This window comes from Marmota flaviventris, chromosome 14 (assembly GCF_047511675.1).
Source record: "Marmota flaviventris isolate mMarFla1 chromosome 14, mMarFla1.hap1, whole genome shotgun sequence".
Taxonomy (NCBI): Eukaryota; Metazoa; Chordata; class Mammalia; order Rodentia; family Sciuridae; genus Marmota; species Marmota flaviventris.
In genome coordinates this window covers 49,362,518-49,370,104 of record NC_092511.1, presented here as the reverse complement: position 1 = coordinate 49,370,104, position 7,587 = coordinate 49,362,518, and the positions used below count along the sequence as shown (strand labels likewise).

General features: G+C 46.6%; 1 long non-coding RNA gene across 1 annotated transcript in view; it reads left to right on the top strand.

The window, feature by feature from the left end:
• Nucleotides 1-734: 734 nt before the first annotated feature.
• The window catches only part of LOC139701709 (uncharacterized), a 32,136-nt gene continuing 25,283 nt past the window's right edge, over nucleotides 735-7,587 (top strand). Inside the window, exon 1 of the long non-coding RNA XR_011704240.1 lies at nucleotides 735-811. This is a non-coding gene — a long non-coding RNA (uncharacterized lncRNA). The remainder of the gene's footprint in view (nucleotides 812-7,587) is intronic.

Sequence of the window (7,587 nt, the reverse complement as noted above, 5' to 3'; positions counted from 1 at the left end):
AGACCAGATGACTGCCTCGACTCCTTTCACTTCTGAGCCGCCATGGAGACCGCGGAGGGCTAATATCCCCCACATCCTCTGTGAATGCAAACCTTCTGCACACTTTGGGGAGTAAAACCCTTTCACTCATAAGGGTGTTAATGTTAACACAGAAGAAAAGTGTTTTAAAAATTGCATTAGTTCATAGACTTATATTGAACTCATGAGGGGGAATCTAGCCCCAGAGAGATAAAAACTAAAGAGCTGAGCCATAAACCAGTATGATAACATCCTTATTATAAGATGCAAATTGAGGGACCCAATTCACTAAAACACATGTTACTGGTATTTAATTTTGCTTGTGGGAATATATCAGAAGTTGGCCTATGCCTTATGCACAATGTACTTAAAACGAGGGCGAGTAACTTTAGCTATAAAAAAAAGTGATAAAGAAGCACAGGGCAAGCCAGGATTGAGAGATAATTGCAAGAAGCTAATTTAAGTGTCAGTGTACACAGCTTGCTTTCCTGGCTTCGGCTTGGAGGCATGGCATTGGTGAGATGGAGGCAAGCAGAGCTGAGTTCTCGGTGGGGTGGCTGGCGTCCTGTGACCCCCACAGGGATGGCAGACCTCTGGGCGGGGCTGCAAGAGGCAGGCCCACGCCCCGTGGCCATTGCAGGAACTTCACTCAGTTCGTGGGTTTGTGAGCCTGTGGTTTCTAGAACAGAAGATCACTTCCTCCTGAGAAAGAGGTCAGTTCCTCTTTCCTGGGTGGTACAAACAGCCTGCAGAGGGTACTCGGACTTCCTGCCACCACGTCCACCCTGAGCAGGTGAGTTATGCTTCCCTCTCAGGGTGTATCTCAGAGGATGTCCCCCATGTCTCTCCAGGTGGTCATCCCTGTGGGGCTCAACAGACAAGGAAACTGTCCCTCAATTCTCACCTCCTTTCAGAAGCCTTCCTCATCCAAGGGGCTCTGGGATCTTCACCAGAGACTCAAAGTGTGACCCGCGGAGAACAGAGCCTCAGAGTGGCCCCCGAGAGCTTGGTAGAAATGCACAACCTTCAGCCTCTCCCCAGAGCTTCTGAGTCACGCTCTGCTTTTTAAGGAGATTCATTAAATTTTGAGAAGTATGGCTATTCTCACTCTCTGACCTATTGCACGGACTCTCATCCTGCATTTATCATTTAGGGTTAATAGTTTTTGCATAACTGAGAGGGTCCTCTAGATACTTGAAGTTTTCTTCAAAACTTGTGATTGGAAGAAAAAAGTATCATAGGAAACAATGAATGCTTTGGAAACTATCAAGATAGTGTCGCCAAACACCAACTTAGATAATATGGGGGGTCAACTTGAGGGTAGTTGGGGAGGGACAGGGTGTCCAGCCTTTGGGGATTCATAAGTCTTCTGGGGATTTATATTTGTTCTATTGTTTATTCAAGTCTAAGAACCTAATGATGTAAGGTTGGTGTGTCCCTGCCAGCCCTTTCTGGAAACAGGCCAGTTACTGCCCTGAGAGTGGACCTCAGAGGGTAGTGAGATGGGGGAGTGAGAGGACAGAGGCCCCTAGGCCACCCTAGATGATAAAGCATGGAGAACCTCAGGGCAGGCTGCGTGAGCCTGCAGTGATTTCAGGGGCTCTTTGGACTACTTCTGGGTAGTCAACCTTTCATCACCTGAAATGGCCTCTAATAAAATGAAAATCCTTTTGTAATACAATTAGTAGAGAAAATGCTTATATGGCAAAGGCGGGTTGAGGTAACACTCAGGTTAAAGAACTACCAGTCAACCACTCACCACGTCTCGAGGCCTGTGTAGATACGGACCCATCCTGGTCTTGCAGGGTGAACTCAACAGAGTCCTCCTTCCCAGAGGTGGGAAATGGACTTGGACCAACAGCAAGAGGACTGGATGGAGAGTATGAATTTTGAAGTCTCTACTGTTGTCTTTGAGTTAGGCCCAGTTTACTTCGTACCAGGCAGGAGGACAAGAGGACCAAACAAGTTTTGACTCATTATTCAGTAAAAGATTTTGTTTTTGTCTTTAAGCCTGGGTTGGTTCAAACACAGTAGCGTGTTCCTAGGACTTCAATGTCCTAACTCCACCTAGCCTGCCCCACACTTTGTGGCGTCCCTGACAACAAATCCAGTGTCCTGCATATAATTCCTGAGTGATGAATAAACCCTTCACAGAGGGATGGGGCTATAGCTCAGTGGTAGAGTGCTTGCCTGGCATGTGTGAGGCACTGGGTTTGATCCTCTGCACCACATAAAACTAAATAAATAAATAAATAAAATAAGGGTGTCTATCTATAACTAAAAAAAAGTGTCTTATTAAAAAAAAAAAACAAAACAACCCTTCACAGATGTCCAGATGGAAGTGGCCTTTGGAAGGGCTGACAGAGCTCCAGTGGATTATTTCATCCCTCGGGATGGATGTTGCCTCATTGTGTTGTCGCTGGGACAGCCACAGGCATTCTGGTCCCTGGAGAAACTAACATGTGAAGTGGGCATTTTTCTGGAGGCTTTTAAAGTTCGAAATGTACCTTCGGATTGATCTAAAGGCTCTCAGATGGGCAAGGGACTGGCGATGGTTAGGATGGGATTGCTACTCAACCCTCTCAAGGGGATTAAAATATTCGTGTTTTTCCCATGTTGGGATTCAGTTCCTGACTTCAGATTCCCATTTGGTTGGTCTTTGAGAAGTCATCTCTGCAGGAGCTTCCTTGGGAATGGAGAGCCCTGAGTGCCTCCTTTTGGGCAGGCTCTTGCTCCATTTGGGTTTCACTCTCTTAGGTGGGATCAGAAGGAACAATCTGTGAGCCTCTGAGAGAAACGCCCCAGCTGAGGCGCTCCATTGCTGGGGCAGCAGCCCTTGGTTTTTGGAGGAGGCATGAAGAAAAGTTCACGGAGAGATTTCTTTCGCTTTAATTTTCAGTCACTGTCTTATCACTGCTGCTCTGTACCTTTGGGTGACCAACTTCTACTGAGCACTGCTGCACTGTGGTTTGACACAGGAAGGGCAGGGCTAGGCCTTCTTTCACTAACTGGGAGACTGAGCCAGAGGGGTTTGGTGCGCTCCTGAGATCCCACGTCGGGTTAGGAGTCAGGTCAGCCGCCCCCCAGCTCCAGGTAGATGTTTCAGAACTGTGTCTGTGGACCACTGGTGTTCTCTGACAAGTTCAAGTCCTCTTCCTTGCTCTTCTTCCCAAGTCCAGTGGGTGGGTGCCCTCTCCTGGGGCAAACTCTGGCAGCTTCTCATCAGTGCTGAGCAGCCGCTTTCCTTGGCTTTCTTCACGCAACTCACAGAGCTCAGAGGCCTTAGGGTCCATTTATGGCTCAGGACAAATTTTACCCCATATCCCCGACCCCAGCCCCAAAGCAAGCAAACCTACAAGGCTGGCTATTAAAACAAAGACACAATACATGTTGACGAGGAGGTGGAGGGATGGAATCCTTGGGCTAGCAGGAATATAAAATGGTGGAGCCCCTGTGGATAACAGTTTGGCAATTCCTCAAAAAGTTAAGTATAGAACATATGGTAGGACCCAGAAATTCCACTCCTAGATATGGATCCAAAAGATTGAAAGCAGGGACTTGAACAGTGGTCTATAACACCCACGTTCATGGCAGCATTATTCTCAATATCTAAAAGTGGGAACAAGCCATGACAGGAGCCTGGGGGTACACACAATGGAATAACATTCAGCCATAGAAAGGAATGGAATCTGGACATATGCCACCACCTGGATGGACCTGGAGAACATTATGCTAAGTGAAATAAGCCAGATACAGAAGGATCAGTACTGTACGATTCCACTCACTTGAGAGTCCCAGAACAGGCAAATTCATAGAGAAGGAAAGAAGAGTGGAGATTGCCAGAGGCTAAGGGGATGGTGGCCTGGGGAGTTAGGGTTTAATGGGTGCAGAATTTATGTTGGGGATGATTAAAAAAGCTCTGGAGGTGGTTCATGTATATTTTACCACAATAAAAAATAAAACTGTTCAAAAAAAGCAAATAAGATCTATGCATGGTGGTGTGCACCTGAAATCCCAGCGTCTTGGGAGGCTGAAGCAGGAGGATGGTGAGTTTAAAGCCAGCCTCAGAAACTTAGAAAGGCCCTAAGCGATTTGGCAAGAACCTATCTCTAAAAAAAAATTAAAAAGAGGGCTGAGATGTGGCTCAGTGGTAAGTGCCTCTGGATTCAATCCCCAGTACCAAAAAAAAAAAAAAAAAAAGCAAATAAGAAACAACAACAACAACAAACAATGACAGTGAAACCACAAGCAAAAACAAGAGAAGGCCAAGGAAAAAAGGGGACGAACAGGGGCCATTGTGTAAGAGAGTGATTTCCAGCTTGGAAAGGAAAGAGAGAAAGGGAGCCGTGACCCTGGGCAGGGTCCAGAAAGTGCTCTGCCAAGGGGCCTGCAGGCCTTGGTGCTGGGGATCAGGGTCCTGCAGGGAAGCTGTCCCAGTGTCAGCCAGACAAGGCTGGACTTCTTTTACAACATGGCAGCGTGCCTGGAGCCCCAAGGCAGGATCATATCCCTGGGGTGGGAGAAGTGTCCATTTCCATTTTATTTATGTGTTTTATCCCCAGAGTAGGATAAATGACTGTGAAACTGACCTGATATTTATGTCCACTTTAAGGCCGGTGGTTTGATATGAGTGCTTTCCCGATGAACTGCGCCCTCTGAGCCATTTACTTTGGTAGGAGGTTTCTGTGGGGGAGGAGACTGGGAAAAGTCATCAGATCCCTTGGTTTGCTGTTCCCTCTAATTATACTCTCACCTTTGCGTAATTTTCATGCACTTAGAAAGTGCAAGAAGTGGGGCCCCTTAAAGTTACGGTAGCATTCCCGAGACAGGTGCAACATCCCCCATCCCACAGCCAGGCTCTTTGCTGTTAGAGTTTCACTTTTATCATTCTAAAAGTTTCATGCTGTCTACACTGCCCCTTAGGAAAAGTGGGACATTCGGCTTCTGAACTTGTCCTTGGGCTGAATCCGAGAAGACGGAGACTACACTGTAACTGCAAATGTGCATGGTCAGTCTCTGTTTGTTTAGAATCATCTCTTCTCTTTCCCACCTGCAGGGAGAAGGTGGTGCGATCACAGTCCTTGCCTGTACACCTCTGTTTGTCCAACCTGAAGGTCAAGGTCTGTAGTTAGACAGAGGCAGGAATGCAAGGTGTGATCGTAGATGAAACAGTCCAGGCGGGACTTTTTTCTGGTTGCCATTGGGCTTTAGAACCAGAAGGGCAAGAACTGGTCTCAAAAGCAAAGGACCTTCAGAAAATTAAAGTCGCATCCGAGACCAGCACAAAGGAACCAAGCACTGGGCCCTGTGACTTGCTCTGAGGCACAGCTGAACATGGTATTTGCTGGTGATGGAGGCAGATAACTAGAATTTCTTTTTCACCTAATGATTTAGTTTTCTGAATTCTGAGAAATGACCTGGGCAAATCTTCCTTTATAATCTTATTTTTTAAAAAAAATCAATTGGTCCAGGCTGAGATTAACTGCAAGGGAATTGAAGCAGGAGGAGAAGCTGATTTTTGCGAGCTGCTTGGTAAATGTGGGGAGTTCTCTGAAGGATTCTGAGTAAGTGGGAGGAGGAAAAGGAAGTGATCCTATGTTACAAATAACATAATGAGACAGTCACAGCTTTGATAAAGGTTTTTAACGTTGTGGAAGAGTTATTTTATCATTTTGTCTTCATGCCACCCAGGAGTTGCCAATACCTTTTTTTCTCAGACAAGTAAACTAAGGCTCAGAGCTTTCTGGTGGTTTATGGGAGGCCACAGAACTGGTTAGAAGGAGGCAAGGGCAAGGACCTGGGTGTTGTGACTCAGCCTGCAGACTTTCCTTGGGGTTGTCAAACTTGTTCTTTCTGGACATGCCTGCTCTTGGCTGCCAGGTGAGAGAGCGCTGGATGTATTGGGCTAAGTCTGAGAGTTGATGGTGTCTCTGGGAGATGCTAATGTGCTCAGAGTGGGCCTGGTCCTAACCCTCCACGGAAGGGTCTGTCTTCAGCCCCTTTCCTGGAAGGGAGGAGGGGGTGTTGAGTTCATGGTATGGATGCTTGATCCTCAGGGATTCCATGCCGCCTGCAAAAGCAGGTGCATCGGACAACTGGCCTCCTCTAGGTCACATCTGAGCTTGGCCAGCTCTTACGTCTTATCCCTAAGAGTGCAGCTCTCTTGTTACCCTCCAGGCTCAAATGCCTTCTTTTAAAGTTACTATTTTGGTTGGGATGCCAAAGTCATATCCTTCAGAAGGTCCTTGTTTTATTATTATTCTCAAATATCAGGGAGAAGTCTTTAGTCTTCTCTCCTCAGATGGATTAGTTTGTCAGAATTTCACCTTGGCAGTTCCAGACAAGCAAAGAGTCTGACCTTGGGTGACGAGATGCAGAGAATTCAGCAAAGACAAGACTGGAGCTGGCAGGGATGGGGGAAAGGAGGATTGTGGCCCCAGAGACCTTACCTAGAGAGATATCCGGGGGTCCAGCTGGAGGCAAACTCCTCGGACTTCATAAGTAACCTCACAAGTGACCTCGTGGGAATGTGTACCAGGGAGGGGCTGTTGAGGACAGCTTCAGGCCAGAAGCCTGGTGGGCCTGTCTGTCCCACCAAGACTTCAGCATTAAGACTCTTTAGGTCTAGTTTCTGCTCTTGGAGTTCATTTGTTCTTTTCTGTGCCTCAGTTTTCTCATCTGCAAGGAGCAGATGAATTCCCAAGTTCAATTCTCATTAAGATTCTTTATTATTTTCCCTGGAAGGAAGAACCTCCAATGGACCTGGAATGCTCTTGGGTGCTAGGTGAGAGAGCGCTGGATGTATTGGGCTAAGTCTGAGAGTTGATGGTGTCTCTGGAAGGTGCTAAGGTGCTCAGTGTGGGCCTTGTCCTAACCCTCCACGGAAGGGTCTGTCTTTAGCCCCCAGGTAGGAAGCTACTGGGCTCTGCCCTAGGAAGAGTCTATGAATCATTGAGAGTTAGTTCAATGACCATGATGAGAAGCAGGCTCGGCCAGCCAGTGAAAGAAGGTGACCACCAAAAATGCCAGGGACGTGTATAAGAAGGTTTTGCACAGGAGCCAACAAACCCGCTCAGGGTCTCAACTTGGTCAGGAGTGGAATGCCTTCTTCTTCTTCTTCTTCTTCTTCTTCTTCTTTTTAAGGAAATAAATATAATTAGTCCTTTTATCTTCTGTAGAAATCATAAATTTAACATGTATTGGGGTTAGTAGACCAGTTCAGGGGCTGTTTAGGGGCATGGGTTCATTAGGCTGGGAGTATTTATGAGTCAGGGTGTAAAGGACACCATTCAACAATTCTTGGCTCAGGGCTGCTTTGACCGTAGCTCTGAGCCATCCTTTGGAAGTCTGTTTTGGAGTTCCATTTGTTGAAATATAGTTTAGAACACAAAGAACTGAATTCCTTTGAAAACATTTCCCTCTCACCCCAACCAGTTAAATTTCCAATACTTTTGAATCATGGTCATAATTCAGTTTACAAACACAAATGGAGTGCCTGCTGTGTCTTGCGACCTGCAAGACTCAGGTGTTTTGAGGAAAATAGCAATGAACGATACCAGGGCTATAGCA